Source organism: Lissotriton vulgaris, chromosome 12, assembly GCF_964263255.1.
Source record: "Lissotriton vulgaris chromosome 12, aLisVul1.2, whole genome shotgun sequence".
Classification (NCBI taxonomy): Eukaryota; Metazoa; Chordata; class Amphibia; order Caudata; family Salamandridae; genus Lissotriton; species Lissotriton vulgaris.
The window spans coordinates 162754596-162769788 of NC_141700.1; positions in this window are offsets into that span (position 1 = coordinate 162754596).

The window sequence follows — 15193 nt, forward strand, 5'->3', positions numbered from 1 at the left end:
ATGCTACCGAGAGACAGATTGAAAGAACAATCCCAACAATTGACAGAACTGCCTCTGGTTATTTCATCAACTTCGACAACTTCTCTGAAGATCAAAACGACCCCGAAGTGATGCCAGAAACAAAAAAGACTTTTAAAGAAAAAGCAACAGAACTCTTTCATCAACTAAAAGAAATCTACCTTATTTCACCTTGGTTAGAGTTCTGGTTCGGTCTAGGTGTATTTTTCCTCCTGCTTTGGCTCATCATGGTACTTTGTTTGGGAAAATTCATTGAGGGAAAATATAGTACAATGGACACAGCAAGTCAGAACATCAACCTAGTCCTGAAACCACACAGATCATCACACGTGAAGAAAAGAGAACTGTCAACAGTAAATGTCACAGCAATTCCAATACCTGGTGGGGTAGTATGGGAGAAAACAGACTATGAGATCTATGGTCCGGTCGAAATCCTGAAGTATCCTCATCAACTGAAGGTTTCCTTAAGTGACTTTGTAAAACCTAGTACATTCTCTGATGATTGGGACTTTAACAGTATTAATGACATGATGTCTGATTTAGTAATGTCAGCTAGATTCACAGATCATGATTATTTACAAGGTTCATCTAGTTATGAGCAATTATTCTGCTACACACATTATGGTGATCATTACTTGCATAAATCTGCACAGCCTAGAAATGCTTTTATGTATAATCAATGGGAACATTGTGCTACACCACCTAAAAGCAGTTCTAAAGTATTTTTTGAGAAATTCAAATACTTCTCAGGGTTTTACACCAGTGATGCAGAAACGTTTTATTACAAACTGTTAGATAGAACAGGAATGAAAACAATGCTGACAAATTCTAAATTTATACATTGAGAAGCATTTTATGACAAAATGATGACATTTGGTTTTGATTATTGAAAAAATAATATTGAAACGAAAACAATTTGGGGTACAAAAGATTGGCAGGTACAAGGCCTTGAAGCACTATTCAGAACCTGCATGATACCAGAACAAATGATGTTTTTGAATGACACAATACACCAAACATCCTGTCTTGGCCTAGCTAAGATTAAAGACCTTAAAACACCGTCTATTCCAAAGCCAATACCTGAGAATGCAACAACAGATATTGAGTTAGACGTGTCACAAATTTTACATTTTAACAGAACACATCCTGATTGGAAAAAGTGGTTAATCTGGCCTACTGACACAAAAAGCTGTCAAGATAGATTCCTGAACAAAACGCAGGGGTTAAAAATGAGCAGACTAGACCCTAGATACTCCCAGAGACAACATCCAGGGATAATAACAACATACAGTGTAGGGAAACTCTGCCTTGAATGGGTAACATCATCCACACTGGCTGAAATTAAGCAACACTTGTCTTTACTAAAAGATGGTGCTGATTTGCGCGATTTCATTCTTGGACCACGCAAACAGCGTCAAAAGCGTTTCATAGCGACCAGTATCTATGCTGCTTACAACGAGGCTTGGAAAGTCAAACAAATTGAAACAGCTGAAAAAATACGAGAAATTGATCGTATTAATTTGGAGAAATCACTTTCTGTAGTGGACAATGGGTTAATGACTCTGTCTTCCAGAATATATTCGTTGGACAATATTGTATCCTCTGCCTTTGATGTGATAGATAGAGACTTGCTAATGTTACAACATGGCCAATCTCAGTTACGTTCTATTATACAATTAGGCTGGACGCTGCAAAATCTTCGTTCAGGCTATGTGGCTTGGCGTTTAATCAACACAACGTCATTATTTTCCATTTTTAACCTTACTGATAAACAGATCAGTTTGGCACAGAAAGGAGCAGACTATACAATCCTGAGCATCGAAAAACTTGAGAGATTACCATTGACAATGTCAGAGAGTCCTGTCATTGAATGGATATTACACGGAATTATCACCATTCCGATAACAACTTTCCGATTTAAAAAGTGCCTTGAATACATACCTGCTGGCCAGTATGAACGATTGGGTAAAGGATATGTAAAATCAGAATGGAAATTACCATACACACATTCTTGCTATAGTGACAGCGACAAAAATGTATTTCTTAGTGGTGAAAATTGTAAACATTCACTAAGCGGTATACTTTTGTGTCAGGGTATTAATTTACATGGAGCTTGTGATGGAAATTCTAACAACCTTTCATGCCACCAGCTTGTCACACCTGCAACTCAGATAGAGCCCTTCATTATGCAACTTGCAAACGGGAGTTACATTCTTAGAACGGATCACAGATGTTGTGGCCTTGTGCCAGGGAAAAGTTATCTTGTAAGAGTAACATCCATGGTCAAATGCTGTATGCAGGCATTGTTTCCGAGCGGGCCTGCAGACACAGTGACTCCCATCTGGCCTCGTCTGAAGCTTTATTCTATACGAATTGATACTTTAAGCAAAATGAAGTCTGTGCTTTTACAGACAACAGTGCCCATAACGTCATCAAAAGAGACGTATGATCTTCTAGTTGCAAGGACAGCTACTGAAGTTCATGAACTTTTATCAACAAATTGCCCCGTGCATTTCGTAGAAATGCTTAGCCAACTCCTTAACATGTCTAGTGCCACAGGCATCCCAGGCATATTTAAGACGATTTTTACGGGACTGCTAACACCTTTTCAAGCAATTCTGGGAATCGTTCCTAATTTTGTCCACTCTGTTTTTGGCGGCATACCCTTATTTTTGGGACTTGTAGCAGGGATTTTATTTTTGACCGTCCTGCTTCGTTATGGCAAGCCAAAGCTCAGACATAGCTCCCATGGGAATGGAAGAGACAATCCTAGCAATGCGCTACCGGGACAGGATAACTAACGTCTTTGGATTGGCCAGGCTGAGAGATCTAAACATGACCTGGTTCCTTTCATTCAGACCTATATGGCAGAACTGTATCTTACCGGTACTTCAATGTATGCTATGCGGAGATGAGTGCGTGTTGGACATCTGTCTTTCACTTCCATCAGCAGTACCAATGGACGTCGATACTTTGCTCAGTCCGATAACAGCTCACGCATTGTGTTGTCCCCAGCGGCTACCAATCCTGATGACGGCATTCGTTGAGTCTCCTGTGCTACGACTAGGTGGTAACAGTGGAGCGAGTGACAAAGGCACCCAGGTACGACCTTCTGTGAGCATTGCTGATCCAGCCTATGATGACAGCAATCATTCTCACACCTGCCAAGTTACAGCACTATCGAATTTGGTTGAACTGTCACCAGATTTTGTAGACCAATTCTTTGAGAGCCTGTCTGATATGATGTTCTCACCTGAACAGAAACAATAACTTTTGGAGAAGCTTTCCGACACACAGCGTTCCCATGAACTCTGAATTCGGCCTTCAGTTTTGATCAACAAAAACTGCTAAAAGCGTTGGAACTCTATTTCCCCGTTCAAGCAATAATTCTTTTGAATTGAACACTTTTTAATATTGACCTTTTTTTTGGCACGAACAATTCTTTGCTTAAGGTAAAAACTATTCTTAGAGAACAGAAGCTTCAAACTTCTATTTCTACACACATCTAGAGACATAACAAACTTACACCAGCCTCTAGCACATTTATTGCAATGCATTTATATGTGATGATTTATCTCGCCCTTCTTCTGTTTCAGAGATATTTCATGTGTAATTCTTTTTGCATAATCGTTCATTGATTTCATACAATAATTTTTGAATGATTTCTATGCTTCAAAAACGTACAGTACCTAAATGTTCACGTATTACAATATACGCCTATTTCGAATGCATTTATGTATTTTGGGGTGGGCAATGTTACACATGCATCTTATTGCTCTAGTTTTAGTAATTTGATGGACATGAACCCGTGGAGTGGGTGTTGCGTGCTTATCTAGGATCCTGATCGATACTGTGACCTTATGCCCCTATTCGGCTATAAATCCATTTATTCCCTATATTGGCATAACCGTTCAAGTGCGATTTCAGAAAGTCATCTCTGGCCTCACACGAACAGAGCCACATTCCAGAATAGTTCTCTGCCACTTCCTTTGCAACCAATTAGTGCAATGACAGAGCAGAAGTCACTATCTGAGATTCCTAGATTAACACTCCAAGTTCTTCAACAAGATAAAAACTCAGCAAACCTGGAAATCCCCGCTTGCTGTGTTTTGATTAGTAATGGAACTCCAATGAGCAACTGATAGCTATCACTTCCTAGTGACATCTTTAATTGACGTCTTATGTCCAGCAAACTTATGTCAAACCAGGCACCTTTCAGGTATAAATATTACCAACGTTGCCTTAAGCAATTGCCTGTTGCTAGCTGTCTGCAGTACGCTGATGCTGCTGCTGTCCCGAAGCTGCTGATACCATTATCGCTGCTAAAGCGCGAACGATGGTGTGGTGAACCTAGGAGCTGAACAGCCGTCCCTCTGCGAAGAGCCCAGCAGATGCCAGCTGCCCACGGACGCTGTCCCCCCTCCTCCTCCTCGACGCGCTGAAGAGAGGCGCTGCCTTTCTAGTGCAGAGAAATCCAGCTCCAGCGTTTCTAGTCTGCCCTCGCGGGTGACTGGGATACCGAGTTCCCCCTGAAGGAGATACCAGACCTCCATCATTCTATTCAGAGGTATGGTGTTGACTAAACCCTTATTGAGAATTCCTGAAGCAAACCTTGGCAAAACCAACTTAAACTGAAGCTACTTACTTACTCCCCTCCCAAGTATTAGGCTTAGGTCAGGTACACTGGGGTAGGCGCAGTTAGAAGCACCAGTTGAGTATTTTAGCCTAATGTATATATGAATGTATATATGTTTTATTACTTTTAAACCATTGTATGGCTAAGAAACCATATCAATGCTTTTACAGTATTATCTTGCAATACTTATCTTACTGTACGTACTTTTTATAATAACAAGTCTTGCAATTGTGGCAATTCATTTCTCTTGTATGAGAAGAACGACTGTTCAATAAATGGTAACCCTTTATTGACAAACGCCCGTCTCTCTATTCTCTACATATCGTGAAAGTAAACTGCACCAACCTGACTGAGTAAAATAAATGTCTATTGTTTCACACGACCCTAGAGATTGACTCTTGATCTGAGGAGCAAAGTTGTCATGTTGCACGGTTGTTGGAAAACTGAATCCCTTCTTGTCTGTGCCAGGGAAGCTGATCACTTCCTATTTCAGTCAAGAAAGTTTCCAGTGACCTCTGAGCTAGTTGGTAACAAACCCAATTAAGTTTAGCATAGTAAGTAGAGGCCTGGAAGATCCGCACTTCTACGTCGATACTACTGTTTATGTTATTCCAATGCGCAGGGCCTAGTGGGAAACTAGGAACTACACTACAAACTGACCGGAGTATGATCCACAATGACACTGTTCGTTCATCGAACTTGCATGATATGGAGATTTCTTCTCTCCCTTCAGAAGCAAACAATGAGTGGTGTGGGGGGGGGGATTGTTACATGATGATACATGTGTGTTGTCTATCGGTATTAATCCTGATATAGGAAAGTCTTTAAGTTCCCCTATAAAACAACCAGAACTTAATTCGGAGGGAACTGGTGGGACCGCAGAATGTGTTGATATTGTATCTGTGTCTGAAAAATGCGCCCCTACGGGCCAAGAAAAAATAGGGGTCTTGCCTATTATTCTTACACCTACACCAGCTTACACCCCACATCCCATACTCAGTTGGAACGTAGCCGGTCTCGCATCAAGAACTGTTTTACAACCATGGTTAGAGCTGGTGAATAGTTACTCAATCCTATGTTTCCAAGAAACCTGGGCATTAAACCCAGTGCATCTACTAGGGTACCAGACCTTTCACGCTCCGGCCTTGGTGACCAACCAGGGTAGAAATAAGGGCAGTTGGCCATATATATTAGAATTTCTAGCGGACTAACTGTGCTGACACATATACCCAAAGATTTTTACCAGATAGTTGTGATTGGCTGGGGAAATTCCCTCAATCTTATTATAGTAAACGTTTATAATAACCTAGCCGCAGAAGTATTGAACCAAACATTAAATGATTTAAGCCATGCTGTTGTCACACTAGTGCGACTGAGGGGGAGAGGGGAAGTTGGGGGGGGGGGTTCTGAAAGGTATGTTTTCATCTGTATTGGTTTTTCTGCATCCTTGCTTCTTTATTGAAAAGTCATAGTCATGATGCTTTGTACTGATAATGCAGAGGTCTCTGGGTTACAAATCCTTGCTCTATATGTGTCATTTGATTAATAAAATCTCTTTAAAGAAAACATATATACCTGCAAAAGGAACCCCTTTCAAAGGGAATAAAGGGAGTTTGCTCAATTATACATTTGTGACTCTTACAGCAGAGATACCATCAGCTGCAATTGGTGGAACTTACATGGAGAACAAACAGTTTGAAACTATTTAAAACAATAGATGAATGGGATGTGACTCTAGCCATAAAAAGGCTCAAATGGTCATGCCACACTCTGCATAAGAAGTGGAAGTGCCAACACAAGCAGCAACACTAAACTCAACAGTGAAAGTGAGATCATAAAAATTGGGAGAAAGCTATTATATTGCTGCAGGATTGCTATTCTGAAACATACAGGCCATGCAGTGGGTCCATGAATATCAATAGAAAGAGGCCAAAAAATCATTGTTATACACCGGGCCTGAGACTCATGAAAACTAGACTGAAGCAAATAGCGAGGCAGTCAAAAAAAGCAAAAAATGAAGGCTACTAGAACTGGCTAACCTCAGAGCAGAATACAAACCAAAATGCTGGTAATAAAATGTCACTTTTTACACAGAAAGATGGGATGACATTACCAGATTGTCTCCCACTCATTAATTCCAAGCAATTCTGTGGAATAATTTCAACTCTTAAAATGACTGAACCAGCATACAGTCACCTCAAGTAGCCCATATAAATGTGTTATCTGTCTAACTTTATTATGCTGAACAATCGAACAATGCAAAAAGAATCAGAGAGTGCAGTATACACTGGGAGAGCTTCCATAGAATGATAATATCTGTGTTAAATCAAGCAAGCCATTCTGATCCCCTAGAATCAAATGGAATACAAGCAGTGTCTTAAATCTTTACACAAATGTGGTCCTAACATTTAATAACAGTTTGCAACACCATAGTATAAGCAGAAATCATCCCAAAAACACGGAGAGGATCGATTGTACACTCAATCTATAAAAAACAAAAAAAACTATAAAAGCCAGGTTCCAGAGAACCCACAAAACTACAAAACCATAGCTTTACTAGATAGTGATGCCAAAATGGATGAGTGCATCCTCCTTTTGGAAATAGAAGATAGAACTGCAGTCACACACACTACTACCATACCAAACTGGGTATAGAAGAGTGTTCAAGACACTTTATAAGTCATGGCCATTAATTTGATGGCCCAAAAATCTTGCTTTATGTCTTCTATCTTGACTTTAGTGCCACTATTGTCACGATCAATGAAAGACTATGTTGGAAGAAGTTAACAGCCTGGGGTATCCCCCGATACTTACTGAAAGCTATTTTTCAATAGGGATAGAACATCATTTGTTCAAAAAACCTTCACAAATTGTGGTATTAAGGAAGGATCTGGGTTCACTCTCGAATATTTAATATATACACTGCCGCCCAGTCAACTACTAGCATTATGGTAAGATCCTTTCCCCCACAGAAGGGGTAATACACAAATACCAGTGTGCAATACACGAAAGATATAGTTTTTTTAAACTATACACCCATTAGTCTTTAGCGATCTCTCAATGCCCTATATGTTTATAACATTTGTAAAACGTTGATAACACTGATAAAAAAACTTAAATTAAATGTAAAAAATCTAAAGATTGTGATATTTGAGAAATGTACATACTGGAAGATAGAAGGGGAATCAATTGAACAAACAGACTTGTATTAATATATGGGAGTATGGCAATCCAAGAACACAGACCAAAGCTGCCAACTCAAAGTTCTGAAATATAAAACATGCCATCTCCAATTTGAGCCAAGGCGACTGTATTACAATTAAAATAGCCTGCCTGCAAAGTTCATTATAGAGGTTCTCACGCTAAATTTATTCTGAGAATCACATACGGAATGGCAACATATGGGGACAAACTCTAGAAGGAATTCCTCCGTTGGTGAAAACATTTGAAAGCGTTTGAAGCTTAAAGGGAGGAAAGAGCCACTCCCCATGGTTTCCTGCCTGGTAGCTCTGGAGTACTTGACAACCCTAAAACAGACTACTAAGAACAAATTAATGAGATTTAGTTCCAACGTTTTACAATCTCTAAGATATGGGCAGGCTGCAAAGTCCCAAACGCTGCCTGGATGTAAATATTGTAAAATTTGTGGATAGAGGGCTAAAGGCCAAATATACAATGCATTTTTCTGGTCACAAACGGGTAGATTCGCAGAATCAAGCCATTTGTGACCGTAAAAACGTTTTTTCAAATGTACAAAATGCGATTTGGTAACTTGTTACCGAATTGCATTTTACATTTGCGATTTGGTATTTGGAAGGGGCGTGTTTAGGGCGCCCCTTCCAAATTCTGAATTATGTATGTATGTTTTACTGTTTTGATACCACCAGTTTGAAACTGGTGGTAACCCATTCAGAAATAATATATAAATAAAACAATTTTTTGTGCACAGGCAGTGGTCCCACGCAGAGGTGGTTTTTCCATTAGGGCTCTGGCTCTGCACCCCACTGAAATGCCTACAAATTCCTGTACGATTATTAAATAGATCGATTTATTTACACATACGATTGTATCTCTAAACAAATCGATGCATTTAAATCTGGGCTGTCTGTCCCAGGCTGTCTGCTCCACTTTGCTCGGAAGCAGGAGACAGAAGCCAGTTAGAAAATCAACTGTCTTAACTGTGACACAGGGCTTACCATTCTGAAGCCCTTCATTGCCATTGTAGTCTATGGTAGTATGCACTATAGGCCACTGACGCTTTCAGCATTACTGTTTGGGGCATCGGAGTCTCCGTCCTTGTGTAAGGTCAGCTGTCTGTCATTCACAGGCATAGAGCCCACCCTTTCTCATTCAACACACGAATGAGTGGATGCAATAATGTGTGATTTGGTGCCTTGTCCTTGGTATGAGAAGTATTATAATGCTAATCTTGTGTTATGTATATTCTGCTGAGACCCCCGGTCATGTTAACCTCCACCACTGTGACACTCCTGGCCCTGGCTGCACGTTGTTGGCCCTTTTAGAACTAAAACTGCTGTATTTGTGCCCTGCAAATTTTATCAAAAGACGAGGTGGGTTTTTGTTCCCTTGTGAAGTTGATCCAAATATCTGAGTCAAGCGCAAATGTGCTTTTAGTAAAGACTGTTATCTGCTGTATTGTGATACAACTGGTCCTATCTTTATGCTCTTAACATTAATGACAAAAACGTGGATTGCTTTATGAACAATGAATGTTTAAAACATTAAGGCAATGCAATGCATGTCAGCTATTTGGTTTCTCTTTATTAATATCTTTTTACTTAGTCTTGGATTCACCTAGAGGTTTAGCTAGTTTATAATTTCGTGTTTCTATATTTTTCCCCAAGCATCTTATTACTCTTCCATAGTGCATACTTTGAGCCATGACAGGTGTACACGAAGGGCTTTGATTGAGAGTTCTGGCCCTGAAGGCTGAAGCCAAAGCAAACTGCCTGTCAGGGGGTTGGCCTTACTGCAGCACGCACAGAACAATCACCATGTAATCCAGTTGCAATTGAAATTCTGTGGGTATGTGTGCGAATGCAGTACACAGATGGCAAAATATTTACAAGGCAAAACAAAATAAATTGCTTATGTGAGTGAGTGCAGTGTATGCTTGGATATGGCGAAGTTAGGTACATGTAAGCAAGTGCATTTGTAGAAGAGTGAAAAGAGAGCGGTGAAGATTAAATAGAGATTGTTGAAGATGAGCAGATGGACGAGATATGCAGAGAAAACATAAAGCACACATAACTGAAGACCAAAACTCCTTCCACAGGCCTCAATAATATTTAATTGACACACTCACAGTTTCAGAATTGAAACATTTCCAATATTAATTATTTATAACAAATCATTGTTGTTACTCATTTAGCTTAAGCAGCTAAGAACCATTGACAAAGCCAATCATACTAACAGGTTTTAGGTGTATGTCAGTTGTTAATTTATATATCTGGATGCAATTACATCTCAGAGAGAAAGCAAAATACCGGTCGGATGGCACACTGTGGAAATCACAAAAATGTATTTGACATGTTTCCTTTTATAGAGCCCCCACTTTCTTCATCCCACTTAAATACCTGTCTGCAGATGTTTCTATTGACTGATTGCAGCCAGCAGCTGCGGGTGCTTCCCGAAGCCTGGTTATAACATGTTCTTCCAAAGTTGATGGCGCATGTAGTGCAAGATACAGGACATGCACACACTTAAAAGGGCTTAAGTGGTTGCACTGTACAATTTGCACTTTACAGTAACTGTTGAACATATTAATGCAGTAAGATATGGGTTGTTTTTAATGTTCAATATTTCAAGACTATCTTTTCCCACTGCGTTATAAGACTTGCTTTATCACTAAATGAATTTGCTTTAAAATGCAACATTTGCCAATATATTTTCTATTTTTTCTTGGGAGGAGGACCAATCCTAGGCCCCACCTTTGTCCATTAAGCTTGCTTGCGTCGTTCGCTACATAAAAGTCATACCCAGCTTTTATGCCTCACCACTTTCAAATTTCACCAACCGCCTCTGGTCCCACAGGCCACTGCATACTCTTAAAAAATTGGAACTGTAAAGTTTCATTCTTTATTTTTAAATACATCCCATTTTCCTTTAAAGAAACCGGGCTGCATTTAAAAACACACAAAAAAAGATTGCTCTATCAAAAAGCAATCACAGACATGCTGGTCTGCTGACCTCAGCAGGCCACCATCCCTGTGATGGCTGCAATTCCTGATGGGTCGCAAATTGCGACCTACCCCATTAATATGCATGAGGTAGGTCTATTTGCAACCCACTAGGAAACGCTAACTAAACTCAAAAGATCTCATACATTAGGAATACTGATTATCTAATTGCAATTTGAAGAGATTCTTAATTTGGAAATCAGTTTTCTAATGTGAGTACATCTAAGGCCAGATGTACGACCATGCCATTTTGCGAGTTACAATTTGCGACTTTTTGCGAGTCACAAATTGCGCCAAAATGGAATGTACATCAGTGTCTCAGACACTGTTTGCAATTCCTAATGTGGTCGCTAAAGACCTAACTCATTAATATTAATGAGATAGTTCGCAATTTGTAACCCGTTAGGAATCGCACATACCACAGGGATGGTGGCCTGCTGGGACAGCAGACCACCATGCCTTTATTTGCTTTTAAAAAAATTCAACTTTTGTTTTCAATTTCAGCCCGTTTTCCTTAAAGTAAAATGGAATACATTTAAAAGATAAAAATGAAAAGATTTCTTTTAATATTTTAAGGGCAGGCAGTGGTCCGTGGGACCACTGCCTGCTCTTCAAAAAATATTTTCGCATACATTCACAAAGGGAAGGGTTCCCAAGGGACTCCTTCCCATTTGTGACTGGCTTACCACCTACTTGAAGTAGGTGGTAACTGCAACTGGGTTGCGACCTCAACCACATTTGAAGTCACAAAGTAATTGTACATGCCAGTGCGTCTCGCTATTAGGAAGGGATGCTCTTGGCATGCCTCTTCCTAATGATGACTCGCAAACCGTATTTTGTGAGTCGGTAATAGGTTACCGACTCGCAAAATAGGGTTTGTACATTCTGTAACCCTTTTTTTGCAGTTGCAAACGGGCCAATTTCTCGTTTGCAACGTCTAAAAAGGGTTGTACATCTGGCCCTTAGCCCTAGGTCTCTAACACACATATTCTGTTCCTGTCCAAATTCAATTATACAGCTCCGAAAAATTTTAAAACCATGTTTTAAATGTCTTGGTATTCAAACCATTAATGAAACTATTAGTAAATGCTTTTTGGGTGGAACTATGCGCTGATTGGTAGCCTAGTGAAATTTTAAATTTAGTGGTAATCAGATTGGAAAATGTGAATCCACTTTTGCATGCAATTGATTGTCAATTTATTAAAAACATACAGTCAGATGCTAATGATTAACTTGTTTCAAAGGTTAGACGTGTCTTCTATTTCATGCATTGACCAGCTTTTTTACATTTTAATATATATTTAAGTCTATTTATTATAATGATTATTTATAATCTCTACATAAGGATTTTGGAATGGTTTTAATTAGCTACCAATAACATTTAAGACAAAAGAAAAAAAATACTACAAAAAAATAGATAATGATATACCGTCAAAACTATGCAAAATGTTGGAAATGCACAACATTCCTATATCTAGGTATTCAGACTGGGCTCACAAAAGACAAATGGTACACACTTAGAGGCTTGTTTACAAGCTGCATTTTGTTGTACATTCAATAGTATTACAAAATACTATTCACAAACCTAGATACACATGTGGAGATCTCCACCGTTGATGCAGAGATCTCCAATCGTAAAAGGTAGGAAGGGTGGAGGCATAGACCTCCGCAAGTAGATTGTATATAGCATTTTGTAGTACATGAGTAGTACTATTGGAGTTTTGATAACGGTATTACAGCATTCAGTTTGGAGCTAGGCCCTTTAGTATTCATTGTTTACTTCAGACTGCAGGTATGTCTGTCAACATTTTAAGAAATGCGTTCTTATTGGTGGGGTATAGATAAAATGCTGCTATTTAAAATTTGTTCCCATTGAACAGCGTGTATTATTATAAGTGAAATTGTAAATGGAGGTTGCATTGTAGGAAATAAGAACATGTATTATGAAACACTCTTTTGTACAATGACATTATAAAGTGGTTTAAAAAAATTAATTCAGGGAAAAAATGCAATGTGGAAGGGTGTATTTAACCTTTTGCTAATACTGGTCTGCTTTTACAATTTTTATTTTCCCACACTGGGCATCATACACTGTTACATGCATCCAGGACTGACCTGCAAGTGAAGAGAAATGGAAAAGCATGTCAAACCTACAAATACCTGCCTAACAAAAAATACTCAAAAGAACAATAGTCTGTGAAAAGGGTTGGTAATCCCTGCAGTAATGGAGAAAAAAAACCAGAGAAGAAGGTAAAGAGTTTGTATTGCTCTGGGAGGTAATTGGGACTGTTGCCATTTTGGTCCATCGTGAGAAAAATCTTTAGGACACAAAGGTGTTTAGTGACCCACATCTAACAAGAGGACAATTTTCAGAAATTGTATGTGAAGATAGGGAAATTACAAAAATGCTATCTTCCTTGTTGAACATGTGACAGTAATGCACATTTGATCCACTCCTCTGGAACACTTTTTAGATGAGGGTTCCCTCTTATGAAGTCAGATTAGGGACATTGTACACTTTACACCTGGGACAATAATAGCACTGCATTTAATTACTTCACACTTTGGGGCCCTTTAGGATCACGGGTGGATTGCCACTGCCCGCATGGCGGTGGCGATCCGCCCGTGATCCTACCCCGCCCGCCACCCAATTCCCCCCGCCATATTACTATGTCGGGGGGGACCACGGCGGACGGAAAGACTGACTGCCTCTTTTCCGCTCAGTCAATGAGTTGACCGGGCGGAAAAGGGATTAATATGCTGGCGGTGTGTGTTAGACACCGCCAGCCATATTACTATGCAGGCAGGGACATGCCTTACCGTGGCGGCAACGCCGCCACAGAAAGGAATGCGGTGTTAGACATTGGGGGCCCGTTGCGGGTCCCCAGGGACTCTGGGGGTGGGGGTAGATTTGGGGGGTACCTATGGTACCCCCCATGTGTACACATGTGCACATATGTGTACCCCTTCCCACACGAGCGGATAGCATATACCGTGTACTGTGAAAGTGTGGTTGAGGGTCTCGAATACAACACATCTGAGACTCCGGTTCATTGGCACTGGTGATTCATTCCTGTATGATTTCCGGTCTAAAGAATGTTAAGGCCTAATTTAGATCTTGGTGGGACTCCCGACATCCCTCCATGGAGGCAGTTACAAGTACTCCGACAAGCTGACGGATTTGAGTCCACCGTATTTAGATGTGAGCTAGCTGATCAGCTGTCCGCAGTAACAGACTGTTTTCCATTGCATAAGTGGCTCACGGCCTCAGACGCGGTGCCCCCCTCTGCTGGTTAACTGTACTGTCGCCAGACACGTTCAACATTGTACTATTCCTGTGGCTTTTTGATGTATGCTAGCATCGCACACTGGATGTGTTTGTGCAAATTGTTGTCACTTTAATACCTCAAGGGTCACCTGGAGGCTCAGAGGACTATTGGTGGTTCTCCTGGCCCCCCTTATCCCTATATCCCTGGTAGGAGAGGGTCTTGCAGATTCCTACATCCTGAAGTCCTGACAGGAATGCCCAGGGGAGTGGAGACTGGTAAGTAACACTTTTTAATGTGTCACTAAACATACATGTAGTTTTTGCTTTTAAATAAGAAGTTGGAAATATGTTTTGCCCTTTTTACATTTAGCATTGCAGCTACCTCATTCACTCCAGCCTCCCAATCAGCCCAACCTTCTGCCCCAACTCAGGTCCCTTCCTCAACCCAAGTGCAAACTCCTACAACAATCCCAAGCACATTCACTTCTTTGCAGATACCCACTCCAACAGACACAAGCATCACAATTACACACACATATCCGCAAACACAAAACAGCATGCACACACTATCGTAACTACTATTTTATACATATTTTTAATTGTACAATTTTTTGAGTGTTTATTTGAACATTAATAATAAAAAATAAACACATGTGAATTACACATAAGAAAATAATTGCATGTAAGAGCAATTTAAAAATGAACGAGCACAGAGCAATTGTAAACAAGCAGTTTATAAGAAAACAAGTACAAAAGTATCTTACTTCTACTCCGGCGATGACAGAGTTGATTTGCTTAGTGGTCCAGTAGCAGCAGCAAAGGAAGGACTTGGACCATTGGGTTCATAATGGAAACAGAAGTGGAAAACAGAAAAAGGGTAAGGTTCTACCTAATATCCCTTTGATTCCATCATCTCAGGTTGGAGGTTTACCCGCCAAAGTTTTCTTGGTGGAAAGGCACATCATGATTGCCACTGTGGAAATACTGTCTGGCCTCCATCCAACAGCCGCTTTGCCTATGATGCTGTTGAGGCAGGAGGAAAATTCTGGTGGAAAATGTGTTTCATGGACG